The sequence below is a fragment of the Pongo abelii genome, chromosome 13 (genome assembly GCF_028885655.2).
Source record: "Pongo abelii isolate AG06213 chromosome 13, NHGRI_mPonAbe1-v2.0_pri, whole genome shotgun sequence".
NCBI classification, from domain to species: Eukaryota; Metazoa; Chordata; class Mammalia; order Primates; family Hominidae; genus Pongo; species Pongo abelii.
The window spans coordinates 122,702,460-122,716,258 of record NC_071998.2 but is presented as its reverse complement, the minus strand read 5'-3'; the positions used below and the strand labels follow the sequence as shown (position 1 = coordinate 122,716,258).

Below are 13,799 nucleotides of genomic sequence, written 5' to 3'. Positions count from 1 at the left end.
AAAATACAAAAATTTGGCCGGGCGCAGTGGCTCACACCTGTAATCCTAGCACTTTGGGAGGCCAAGGTGGGCGGATCACTTGAGGTCAGGAGTTTGAAACCAGCTTGGCCGTGATGGTGAAACCCTGTCTCTACTAAAAATACAAAAAATTAGCTGGGCATGGTGGTGCGTGCCTGTAATCCCAGCTACTTGGGAGGCTGAGGCAGGAGAATCACTTGAACCTGGGAGGTGGAAGTTGCAGCGAGCCAAGATCGTGCCACCACACTCAAGCCCAGGCGACAGAGTGAGACTCCACCTCGAATAAAATAAATAAACACATACATACATACATACAAAAATTAGCCAGGCGTGGTGGCGGGTGCCTGTAATCCCAGCTACTCAGGAGGCTGAGGCATGAGAATCGCTTGAGCATGGGAGGCAGACAGAGGTTGCAGTGAGCTGAGATCGTGCCACTGCACTCCAGCCTGGGCAACAGAGCAATACTCTGTCGCAAAAAAAAAAAACCAAAAAACATAGCCGGGCATGGTGGTAAGTGCCTGTAGTCCCAGCTACTCAGGGGCTGAGGTGGGAAGATCAGCTGAACCCAGGAGGCAGAGGTTCCAAGGAGCCATGACTGTGCCACTGGACTCCAACCTGGGCGACAGAGCAAGATCTGTCGCAAAAAATAAACCAAAACCAGCCGGGCGCAGTGGCTTATGCCTGTAATCCCAGCACTTTGGGAGGCCGAGGCAGGGGGATCACGAGGTCAAGAGAGCCAGACAATCCTGGCTAACACGGTGAAACCCCGTCTCTACTAAAAATACAAAAAATTAGCTGGGCATGGTGTTGGGCATCTGTAGTCCCAGCTATTTGGGAGGCTGAGGCAGGAGAATCATTTGAACCCGTGAGGCGGAGGTTGCAGTAAGCCGAGATCGAGCCCCTGCACTCCAGCCTGGGCCACTGCACTCCAGCCTGGGTGACAGGGCGAGACTCTGTCTCAAAAAAAAAAAAAAAAAAAGAGAAACCAAAATCAAAACAAACAAACAAAAACCCTACAACAATAAAGTACAACAATAAAGACTGATTTCGTGAGCTTTTACTACCTGCCAGACACAGCCTAAGCTGGGCCTGAATGTCTTGGGACCTGGCTCTTACGTGGTCTAGTGCTTCCTCCTTCCCGAGAAAGGGCAGGAGGATAACAGGGATTTGGCCACAGCTAACTTGTAATATGATCCGATCCAGGAATGTGAGGCCTCCAGCTGGTGCAGTCATGAGCTGTTCCAGGATTCTTGGACTGGCCGCTTTCAAATGCTCTGCACCTGTTCTCCACAGTGCAGTTGTACTAACAAGACACAGCATGAGTTCCCATGTTCAGTTTAGAAAGTGGAGCCATCTAAACTCAAGGGGAAAAATGAACAATATTCCAGGGAGAAATGGATTCCAGCTGGGGAGCCGGAGGAGGCCTTCTCGGTGCAGGTGCTTTTGAGGCCAGGCCTTGAAGGAAGAGCAGAGTTTAATCAGAGGAGACTGTGGAGGAACAGTCCAGATGGAGGGACCAGCATGAACAAAGGCCTGGGGATGGGAGAGTCTGAGCACCGGGAGGACACTCCATGCTGTCTGGTAGCCACTAGAGATGTGGCTCCACCTAAGGGAAGGTGCACTCCTACAGGAATGGGGGGCCTGGCTGGGTGCGGTGGCTCACGCCTGTCATCCCAGCACTTTGGGAAGCCAAGGCGGGTGGATCACTTGAGGTCAGGAGTTTGAGAACAGCCTGGCCAATATGGTGAAACTCCATCTCTACTAAAAGTACAAAAATTAGCCAGGCGTGGTGGTGCACGCCTATAATCCCAGCCACTTGGAAGGCTGAGGCAGGAGATTCGCTTGAGCTCGGGAGACGAAGGTTGCTGTGAGCTGAGATCACACCACTGCACTCCAGCCTGGGCGACAGGCAACAGAGCAAGACTCTGTCTCCAAAAAAAAAAAAAAAAAAAAAAGGAATGGGGGCCTGGAGCTAAAAATACAACACTGGGTCTGAACCAGCAGCAGGGGGCCCCTGCACAGACCCAGGAGCTCACAGCAGGGAGGGACATCTGAGCCTCAGCAGTGAACACACACACAGGATAAAAGCAAGTCTCCGAGGGGCTCAACAACACAGGGGTTCCCTGGGACCCCTGGCACCCTCTCTTCAAACCACAGCCAGTACTTATAATTTTGCCCTCCATTTCCTACCAGACACTGGAGAAAGAGAGGAGACAAAGACCAGAGACTGGTGAATAAAAGAAGAAATGAGGGTAAGACTTACAACTTGGAAACCCTGGTTGGGCTTGGTAGCTCACGTCTGTAATCCTAGCACTTTGAGAAGCCGAGGAGGGTGGATCACCTGAAGTCAGGAGTTTGAGACCATCCTGACCAACATAGTGAAACCCCGTCTCTACTGAAAATACAAAAATTAGCCGGGCGTGGTGGCAGACGCCTGTAATCCCAGCTACTTGGGCAGCTGAGGCAGGAGAATTGCTTGAACCAAGGAGGCAGAGGTTGCAGTGAGCCGAGATCATGCCACTGCACTCCAGCCTGGGCAACAGAGTAAGACTCAGTCTCCAAAAATAAATAAATAAATAAAACTTGGAAACTCTGGGAGGCCAAGGCAGGGAGATCACTTGAGTCCAGGAGTTCAAGACCAGCCTGGCCCACACGGTGAAACCCTGTCTCTACTGAAAATAAAAAATTTAGCCAGGCATGGTGGTACGTGCCTGTAGTCCCAGTGACACGGGAGGCTGAGGCACAAGAATCGCTTGAACCTGGGCAGCAGAGGTTGCAGTGAGCTGAGATCACGCCACTGTACTCCAGCCTGGGGGACAGAGCGAGACTGTCCCAAAAAAACAATAATAAAAATAACAAACTTAAAAAAAGAATTGGCTAGGTGCGGTGGCTCACGCATGTAATCCCAGCATTTTGGAAGGCCAAGGCGGGCAGATCACGAGGTCAGGAGATCGAGACCAACCTGGCTAACACGGTGAAACCCCGTCTCTAGTAAAAATACAAAAAATTGGCTGGGCATGGTGGCGAGCTCCTGTAGTCCCAGCTACTCAGGAGGCTGAGGCAGGAGAATGGCGTGAACCCGGGAGGTGGAGGTTGCAGTGAGCCGAGATCGCACCATTGCACTCCAGCCTGGGGGACAGAGCAAGACTCCGTCTCAGAAAAAAAAAAAAAAAAAAGAACTAGAACTTGGAAACTCTGGCTGAGTATAAGAAGCAATGAAAAATTATTGAAGGGTTGCGTTTGAGAAAGGAAATGAAAAGAAAAAAGAGGCAGCTCTCAAAGGAGCCTCCCAAATAAAGAACAGGAATGGCCAAGTCCCAGGAAGCCATCCCACCTGCTCCCTTTCTGTGCCCATGTCAGCATTCCTGAACCACAGGCCTCTTCCTGCTCAACCGCTTCAGAATATTCCTCAACATGGAGACCCAGGAAGACACAGCAACTAGTGAAGCTGACATATGAGGTGGAGGTGGTAGGATAAGGGTAGGATGAAGGAGGGTCATTGGCAGCAGAATTTAGTAATCAAGTCTTGCCCTATGTAGCGTAGGCCGGTATCTTAGAAGTGTAGGCCCTGGAGAAATAGATCTCAAAATCTAACCTGATGTCAAAAAAGTGAGACAACGACCCACAGAGTGGGAGAAAATATGTGTACACCATATGTCTGAGAAGGGTCTAGTACCCAGAATATACAAATCACTCTTTTTTTTTTTTTTTTTGGAGACAGAATCTCACACTGTCACCCGGGCTGGAGTGCAGTAGTGTGATCTCAGCTCACTGCAACTTCTGCCTCCTAGGTTCAAGCGGTTCTCCGAGTAGCCGGGATTACAGGCACCTGCCACCATGCCCAGCTAATTTTTTGTATTTTTAGTAGAGATGGGATTTCACCATGTTGGCCAGGCTTGTCTCAAACTCCCGACCTTGTAATTCGCCCACCTCAGCCTCCAACGTGCTGGGATTACAGGCATGAGCCACCGCGCCTGGACTTTTTTTTTTTTCTTTTTTGAGGCGGAGTTTTTGCTCTGTTTTGCAGGCTGGAGTGCAATGGCGCAATCTCAGCTCACTGCAACCTCCACCTCCTGGGTTCAAGGGATTCTCCTGCCTCAGCCTCCCAAGAAGCTGGGATTACAGGCATGCACCACCACGCCCGGCTAATTTTTTGTATTTTTAGTAGAGATAAGGTTTCACCATGTTGCCCAGGCTGGTCTCGAAATCCTGACCTCAGGTAATCTGCCCACCTCGGCCTCCCAAAGTGCTGAGATTACAGGTGTGAGCCACCGCACCCAGCCTAAGAACTCTTTCATTAAGATTTTTATTTATGTTTTAGAGAAAATCTCACTCTGTCACCCAGGCTGGAGTGCAGTGGCGTGATCACAGCTCACTGCAGCCTCCAACTCCTGGGCTCAAGCAATCCACAAAATTAGCTGGGCGTCGTGACGCACGCCTGTAGTCCCAGCTGCTTGGGAGGCTGGGGCAGGAGAATTGCTCAAACCCAGGAGGCGGAGGTTGCAGTGAGCCAAGATTGCACCACTGCACTCCAGCCTGGGCTACAGAGCGAGATTCCATCTCAAAAAAAAAAATAATAATTATATATATATATATAAATAACTCTTACAACTCAAGAACAAAAAGGCAAACAACCCATTGAAAAAAAAAAGGCTGACCAGGTGCGGTGGCTGACACCTGTAATCCCAGCACTTTGGGAGGCTGAGGCGGGTGGATCACGAGGTCAGGAGTTAAATGCCAGCCTGGCCAACATGGTGAAACCCTGTCTCTACTAAAAATACACAAATTAGCCAGGCATGGTGGCACATGCCTGTAATCCCAGCTACTCAGGAGGCTGAGGCAGGAGAATTGCTTAAACCCAGGAGGTTGTAAAACCCGCCTGGAGGTTGTAGTGAGCTGAGATCGCACCACTGCACTCCAGCCTGGGTGACAGAGCGAGACTCCGTCTCCAAAAAAAAAAAAAAAAAAAAAAAAAATGGACCAAGGACTTCAATAGGTATTTCTTCAAAGAAGATATACACACGGCCAATGAGCACATGAAAAGATGCTCAATATCACCAGCCAGCAGGGAAATGCAAATCAAAACCACTATGAGATACAACTTTGTACCCACTAGCATGGCCATCATCCAAAAAAATGGAAAATAACAAGTGTTGACAAAGATATGGAGATACTGGAACATTCATACATTGTTGGTGGAAATGTAAAATGGTGCAGCTGCTGTGGAAAAGAGTTTAGTGGTTTCTCAGAGTTAAACACAGAATTCTCATATGACCCAGAAATTCTACTCCTGGATATATACCCCAACACATGGAAAACAGATGTTCTAACAAAAAAGTATACACAAATGTTCATATCAGCATTATTCACAATAGCCAAAGGCAGAAACAATCCCAAATTCCATCAGCTGATGAATGGATAGACACAAGGAAAGAAGTGCTGACACATGGTACCACATGGATGAAGCTCAAAGGCGTTATGCTAAGGGAAAGAAGCCGAACACAGAAGGTCAGGTATTGCATGATTCCCTTTGTACGAAATGTCCATCCTGAGTTAGGTTGCAAAAATAATTTTTAAAAAAGGTCAGGCACAGTAGCTTATACCTGTAATCCCAGCACGTTGGAAGGCCAAGGTGGGCAGATCACTTGAGGTCAGGAGTTCAAGACCAGCCTGGCCAACATGGGAAACCTCATCTCTACTAAAAATACAAAAATTAGCCGGGTGTGGTGGCAGGCACCTGTAGTCCCAGCTACTCAGGAGGCTGACGCAGGAGAATCACTTGAATACGGGAGGCAGTTTGCAGTGGGCCAAAAATCACACCACTGCACTTCAGCCTGGGCAACAGAGTAGACTCTATCTCAATTAAAAAAACAAAAACAAAAACAAAAACACCCAAAATGCCCAGAATAGGCAAATCCACAGAGACAAAAAGCAGATCACTGATTGCCGGAGACTGAGAAGCAGGGATGGGGAGCGACTGCTTAATTCATATCGAGTTTCCTTTTGGGATGATAAAACAATTCTGGAACTAGGGAGAGGTAATGCCTGCACAACACTGTGAATGTATTAAATGTCACTGAAGTGGACACATTAAAGTGGTTAAAATGGTAAATTGTATGTATATTTTACCACACACCATTAAAAATATTCAAGGTTGGGCTCAGCGGCTCACCCCTGTAATCCTAGCACTTTGGGAGGCCAAGGTGGAGGACTCCTTGAAGGAAAGAGTTCAAGACCAGCCTGGGCAACATAGTGAGAGCCTATGTCCAATTTTAGTATATGTGCTGCCGAAGCGAGCATGTGAGAGCCTATCTCTACTGAAATTTTTTTTTTATTTAGGCTGGGGACAGTGGCTCACACCTGTAATCACAGCACTTTGGGAGGCCAAGGTGGGTGGATCACTTGAGGTTGGGAGTTTGAAACCAGCCTGGCCAACATGGTGATACCCCGTCCCTACTAAAAATACCAAAAAAGGGCTGGACATGGTGGCTTACACCTGTAATCCCAGCACTTTGGAAGGCTGAGCCGGGCAGATCACCTGAGGTCAGGAGTTTGAGACCAGCCTGGCCTACATGGTGAAACCTCATCTCTACTAAAAATATAAAACTTAGCCAGTCATGGTAGCCAGCACCTGCAATCCCAGCTACTCAGGAGGCGGAGGCAGGAGAATTGCTTGAACCCGAGAGGCGGAGGTTGCGGTGAGCGGAGATTGCATCATTGCATTCCAGCCTGGACGACAAGAGTGAAACTCTGTCTCAAAAAAAAAAAAAAAAAATGCTGGCAGGCCCGCGCTCACAAAGGCAGGGGGTGCTCCTATGCCACAGGTCTCTAGCCTCCCAGAGGAGGACCATAGCCGGAGGGGGAATGACACGCCATTGGGGCCCAGGTGTGGAATCTAAAATGCACCAAGAATAATGAGATAATTGGGCTTCCTTGGACTATGTCCCCACAGGTCAGGTCCCCACCTGCAAAAGTTCCCCAAGGGCTGTGAGCAGCAGGTTTTCCCAGGCGCTCAGCCTCCATCCCAGCCCTGGGAGGGTGAGCTGAACACTCCTGTGCTCTCTCCCATTCTTTTCAGAGGAGAAGTTAACTAGTGAAATACCAGCTACCAGTTGTGCCAGGTCTTCATTAATGCCTCCGGCAGAGCTCCTTGGCATTCTGGAATACAATCCGCCTTCTACTTGCCTCTCCAGATGTTATCTCTCACCTCCTCCCTTTCTAGACACTCAGCTTTCCCCCAGCTCCAGGCCTTGGTACCCTCTTCTGCCTGGAAGAAACTCTTCCCATTCCCACACAGCCTCCTTGGCACAGGTGAATCCTACTCAACCCTCAGGACTCATCTTGGACATCCTCCTTTAAGAACCCTTCCCTGTGGGTGTCTACCTCCAAACTGCCATCATGGTACCAGCCTTCTTTTTTTTTTTTTTTTTTTTTTGGAGATGGAGTCTAGCTCTGTTGCTCAGGCTGGAATGGAATGGCGCAATCTCGGCTCACTGCAACCTCCACCCCCCTGGTTCCAGCAATTCTCCTGCCTCAGCCTCCCGACAAGCTGAGATTACAGGTGTGTGCCACCACGCCTGGCTAATTTTTGTATTTTTAGTAGAGATGGGGTTTCACCATGTTGGCCAGGCTGATCTCGAACTCCAAACCTCAGGTGATCCGCCTGCCTTGGCCTCCCAAAGTGCTGGGATTACAGGCATGAGACACCAGGCCCAGCCAGTACCAGCCTTCTTACCTGGTAGTTTCCTCCTCACTTGTTCAACACGAGGACCAGGGACGCCATGACGTACAAGCCAGGCATGGCGTTCACGGAGCTAATGGGTCAACATCTATTTGTCTTACTTGCTCATCAGATTATCAAATCCTCTGGACAAGGACAGCATTTCTTGTTCACCACTATATCCTTGAGTTTCACACAGTGCCTGGGACAGAGAAGAGCTCAATAAATACTTGCTAAGTCAGTGAATAAAGGAATAAACAAATGATTCCATGAAAAGGAGAGGAGAGGCCAGGCGCAGTGGCTCACGCCTGTAATCCCAACACTGGGAGGCTAAGGCAGGTGGATCACCTGAGGTCAGGAGTTCAAGACCAGCCTGGCCAACATGGTGAAACCCTGTCTCTACAAAAAGTACAAAAATTAGCCAGGTGTGGCTGGGCACGGTGGCTCATGCCTGTAATCCCAGCACTTTGGGAAGCTGAAGGGGGTGGATCACCTGAGGTCAGGAGTTCAAGACCATCCTGGCCTACATGGTGAAACCTTGTCTCTACTAAAAATACAAAAATTAGCCGGGTGTGGTGGCGAGCGCCTATAATCCCAGCTACTCAGGAGACTGAGGCAGGAGAATCGCTTAAACCCAGGAGACAGAAGTTGCGGTGAGCCGAGATCGCACCACTGCACTCCAACCAGGGCAACAGGGTGAGATTCTTTCTCAAAAAAAAAAAAGAAGAAAGAAAGGGAGAGGAGAGGCCAAGTGTGGTGGCTCAGGCCCGTGATCCCAGCAACTGTTTTTTGTTTTTTTTTTTAGATGGAGTCTCACTCGGTCATCCAGGCTGGAGTGCAATGGTGCGATCTTGGCTCACTGCAACCTCCGCCTCCTGGAGTCAAGCAATTCTCCTGCCTCAGCCTCCCGAGTAGCTGGGATTACAGGCATGTGCCACCACGCCCAGCTAATTTTGTATTTTTAGTTGAGACGGAGTTTCTCCATGTTGGTCAGGCTGGTCTCAAACTCCCGACCTCAGGTGATCCACCTGACTCAGCCTCCCAAAGTGCTGGGATTACAGGTGTGAGCCACCGTGCCAGCCCCAGAGCTTTGTTTTTTCTGTTTGTTTGAGACAGAGTCTCACTCTGTTGCTCAGGCTGGAGTGCAGTGGCGCGATCTCAGCTCACCACAACCTCCGCCTCCTGGGTTCAAGCGATTCTCCTGCCTCAGCCTCCCGAGTAGCTGGGATTACAGGTGGGTACCACCACGCCTCACTAATTTTTGAATTTTTAGTAGAGACAGGGTTTCACCATGTTGGTCAGACTGGTCTCAAACTCCTGATCTCATGATCCACCTGCCTCAGCCTCCCAAAGTGCTGGGATCACAAGGGTAAGCCACCATGCCCGGCCATCCCAGTGCTTTGAAAGGCCAAGGTAGGAAGATTGCTTGGGCCCAGGGGTTCAAGATTAGCCTGGGCAACAGAGGGAAATGCCATCTCTACAAAAAATTTTAAAATTAGCCAGGTGTGGTGATGAATGCCTGTGGTCCCAACTACTCAGGAGGCTGAGGCAGGAGGATCACTTCAGCCCAAGAAATTGAGGCTGCAGGGAGCCATGTGTGTGCCACTGCACTCTAGCCTGGGCGAGAGGGCAAGACCTTGTCTCAGAACAAAACAAACAAATAAACAAAACAGAGAGGAGAGGAGAAAGAGGCAGAATGAAATGCAACAAAGAAGAAAACAATCATTGCACCTCCCCTTGGACACTAAACCCTCTTGTCATTCCATAGGCATTGTCCCAGGACCTGGGCACTGTGGATGTGGATCCCAGGGCTGGGGTTGGGGTGCAGAAACAGAACTCAAAGAGGGGCTTACAATTCTATTGAGGAGAGGAATGCACACATTTAAATGCCATCACACACACACACACACACACACACACACACACACACACACAAGAAAAAGGAAAAATTAAATAAAATGCCATCACAAAAGACCATATCCTCCAAAACTACAATTGTGGAGGTATAAAAAAAAAATTAATAGTATAGGCCGGGTGCAGTGGCTCACGCCTGTAAACCCAACACCTTGGGAGGCCGAGGTGGGCGGATCCTGAGACCATCCTGGCCAACAGGATGAAACCCCGTCTCTACTAAAAATACAAAAATTAGCTGGGCATGGTGGCGTGTGCCAGTAATCCCAGCTACTTGTATCCCAGATACAAGTGAAGCAGAAGAATCACTTGAACCTGGGAGATGGAGGTTGCAGTGAGCCCCGAATGCGCCACTGCAGTCCAGCCTGGTGACAAAGCGAGACTCCGCCTCAAAAACAAAAAAAATTAATAGTACAGTATAATAGAAAAGGTTATGTATTAGTCAGGTTGGCTACCGACAGATAACCCCAGCATTTGAGTGGTGCATCACAACAAAGTTTTTTTATTTATTTTTTCAAGGGACCGGGTCTTGCTGTGTCACCCAGGCTGGAGTACAGTGGTGCCATCACAGCTCACTGCAGCCTCAAACTCCTGCGCTCAAGCTATCCTCCTGCCTCAGTGTCTCGAGTACCTGGGATTACAGGTGCATAGCACCATGCCTGGCTAATTTTTAAATGATTTTAGAGATGGGAGTCTCACTGTGTTCCCCAGACCGGTCTCAAACTCATGGCCTCAAGTGATCTTCCCGTGTCAGGCTCCTGAGTAGCTGGGATTATAGGCACCAGCACAAAAGTTTATTTTTTTATTTCTCTCCCACACAGCAGTCCCAAGTAGGTTTTGCTCTGTTCCAAGTGGTGCTGTAAAGACTCTGGAAACGTCACCTCCTGGTTCCACTCCCACTTCCAGTTGTGTTAACAAGGAAACACAGGCCGGGAAGCATGCCCATCACTCTGGCCTCATTCCATCATCCATACCTGTCTTATGGCCCCATCTAACTACACAGGGGGCTGGGAATTGTAGTCCAGTGGTGTGCCCTGGGGGAAAAGTAAATGAGGATTGCTGAACACCCAGTAGTCTCTGTCACAGCTACCGTTTACTGAGACTCTACACTACATGTCTGGCACCATGCTAAGCATGCTACATGCATGTTATCATTTCGTCCTCTTTTTTTTTTTTGAGATGGAGTCTTGCTCTGTCACCCAGGCTGGAGTGCATTGGCGCAATCTCCGCTCACTGCAACCTCCACCACCCAGGTTCAAGCAATTCTCCTGCCTCAGCCTCCCGATTAGCTGGGATTACAGATGCGTGCCACCATACCTGGCTAATTTTTTGTATTTTTAGTAGAGACGGGGTTTCACCATGTTGGTCAGGCTGGTCTTGAACACCTGACCTCAGGTGATGATCCACCTGCCTCAGCCTTCCAGAGTGCTGGGATTACAGACGTCAGCCACCACCACCATGCCTGGCCTTTTTTTTTTTTTGAGACACAGTCTTACTCTGTTGCTCAGGCTAGAGTGCAGTGGTGAGATCTCAGCTCACTGCAACCTCTGCCTCCTGGGTTCAAGTGATTATCCTGCCTCAGCCTCCCAGGTAGCTGGGATTACAGGCACTCGCCACTATGCCCGGCTAATTTCTGTATTTTTAGTAGAGACAGGGTTTCACCACATTGGCCAGGCTGGTCTTGAACTCCTGACCTCAGGCTGGTCTTGAACACCTCGGGTGATCCGCCCCGCCTCAGCCGCCCAAAGTGCTGGGATTACAGACCTGAGCTACCGCGCCCAGCCGAATTTCACCCTTAACATCAGTTCTCATTTACAGAGGAGGAAACTGAGTCTCAGAAAGTTTAAGTAAATTTTATAAGGTAAAAGGTGCATGCTTGGAGAACCAATGTGGAACAAGATCCTTCCGACCCCAAAGCCTGTAGCAGACAATGAAATAAAGACAGATAACACTGCGAGCTCCTACCTGCTCTCAGACAACATCCATTCCCTCAACAGCATCATTTATTAAGTGCAGATTATGGATTAGGCACTATTCTAAGCACCTTCATAATAACTCATTCAATCCTCACAAAAACCCTGCCAGACAGCTACTGTTAATGCCCTTATTTATTTATTTATTTATTTATTTTTTGAGACAGAGTCTTGCTCTGTCACCCAGGCTGGAGTGCTGTGACGCAATCTCGGCTCACTGCAACCTCCGCCTCCCGGATTCAAGCAATTCTCTTGCCTTAGCCTCCCGAGTAGCTGGGATTACAGGTACACGCCACCATGCCTGTCTAATTTTTATTTTTAGTAGAGACGGGGTTTCACCATGTTGGTCAGGCTGCTCTCAAACTCCTGACCTTGTGATCCACCCGCTTTGGCCTCCCAAAGTGCTGGGATTACAGGCATGAGCCACAGCACCCGGCTAGTGCCCTTATTTTGAAGATGAGGAAATTGCACAGAAAAGTTATGTGACTTGAAGTCACTCAGCACATGTATGGAAGGGACAGGACTCAAACCTGGGTAGTCTGTCTCCAGTCTACCTACACATTAATTGCCCAGCTTCTGCCTCTCTACAAACAATGAAGTGAAGTGTTGTGGGGCAGAGTCTCCTAAGAGAGGCAGTGGTACCCTGGGGAGGGTGCAAGCTGGTCCTCTGGGATGTTTGTGGGAAATATGATCCTTCTATTTACATTTATCTGTAATCTTAAAAAAAAAAAATCGGCTGGGCATGGTGGCTCACGCCTGTAATTCCAGCAGTTTGGGAGGCCAAGATGGGCAGATCACCTGAGGTCAGGAGTTCGAGACGAGCCTGGCCAACATGGAGAAAACCCGTCTCTACTAAAAATACAAAAATTAGCTGAGTATAGTGGCGTGTGCCTGTAGTCCTAGCTACTTGGGAGGATGGGGCAGGAGAATCGCTTGAACCCAGGAGGCGGAGGTTGCAGTGAGCCAAGATCGCGCCACTGCACTCCAGCCTGAGGGATGGAGTGAGATTCTGTCTAAAAAAAAAAAAAAAAAGAGCGAGGTTAAACTTTATACAATATGCATTATACAGACTGATGCCGAGTGGCGTTCAATCTGTGTAATACATGTTAGCAAAATTTAATATCATTCTGACTTTTTTCTTTTTTTAGAATACAGATAAACATAAACAGAAGGCGTCACCTGCAACTCTTGGATAAGTGAATCAGTGCAGTGTGTTTAGTTTTTGTTTTTTTTTTGAGACAGAGTCTCCGCTGGGCGCCACCGCACCCAGCCACAGTATGCACAGTGTGTTTAGTTTTAACCACACTAACAAGTGTGGACGCGTGATTTTCTCTGGTATTTTTAAAATTGATATACCTCTTATTTGGGGGGTACATGTGTTATTTTGATACATGCATACAATGTGTAATGAACGAATCAGGGTGACTGAAATATCCATTACCTCATACATTACCTTTTGTTTGTAGACAAGCGATCTTTTTTTTTTTGAGACGTAGTCTCTCTGTCGCCCAGGCTGGAGTGCAGTGGCGCGATCTCGGCTCACTGCAAGCTCCGCCTCCCGGGTTCACGCCATTCTCCTGCCTCAGCCTCCCGAGTAGCTGGGACTACAGGCGCCCGCCACCACGCCCTGCTAATCTTTTGTATTTTTAGTAGAGACGGGGTTTCACCATGTTAGCCAGGATGGTCTCGATCTCCTGACTTTGCGATCCGCCCCCCTCGGCCTCCCAAAGTGCTGGGATTACAGGCGTGAGCCACCACGCCCGGCCTAGACGAGCGATCCTAACAGATCCACGCAAAGAAACGACGGCTCACCTGGCATGGGTGCTGCCTCCGCCTTCAGCACCCACCCTCCCTCACGCACGCCCAGAATCGCGGCGGCCCAGCGCGGAAGGCGGGGCCTGTGGCCACACCCCCTCCCTATTCCCCGCCTTCCACGCATCTTCCGGGAGCGACTTTGACTGCATCGTTTTGCGATTGGGAGAGCTGCGGGCCGTCGGAAGGACATGACTGAGTGAAGTAGCTGCCGCTCATCCATTGGCCAGCTCCGATTGGCCGAGATACCGCCTTGGGTTTTGACCAGCTTTCGCGTCGGCTGGGCTGAGATGCTAGCAGTTGACTCCCGCAGGGTCCCGGCGCCCGCAGCCGCGGTGCATGTGTTGGGTAGTGCGAGGCGGTCC

At 49.4% G+C, this 13,799-nt stretch overlaps 1 protein-coding gene across 9 annotated transcripts in view; it reads right to left on the bottom strand.

Moving 5' to 3' along the window:
• The window catches only part of PRRC2B (proline rich coiled-coil 2B), a 125,158-nt gene extending 111,642 nt beyond the window's left edge, over nucleotides 1-13,516 (bottom strand). For 3 of the 9 annotated variants that reach the window (XM_063714478.1, XM_063714486.1, XM_063714481.1), the window contains exons 1-2: nucleotides 13,435-13,513; nucleotides 7,754-7,940 (exon numbers count right to left, since the gene is read on the bottom strand). The gene's annotated coding sequence lies outside the window, so the exon portion shown is untranslated. Of the gene's footprint in view, nucleotides 1-7,753; nucleotides 7,941-13,075 lie in introns of those variants that run through there. The other 6 variants (XM_063714489.1, XM_063714494.1, XM_063714480.1 and 3 more) reach the window with 6 other exon arrangements.
• Between the last annotated feature and the right edge of the window lie 283 nt (nucleotides 13,517-13,799).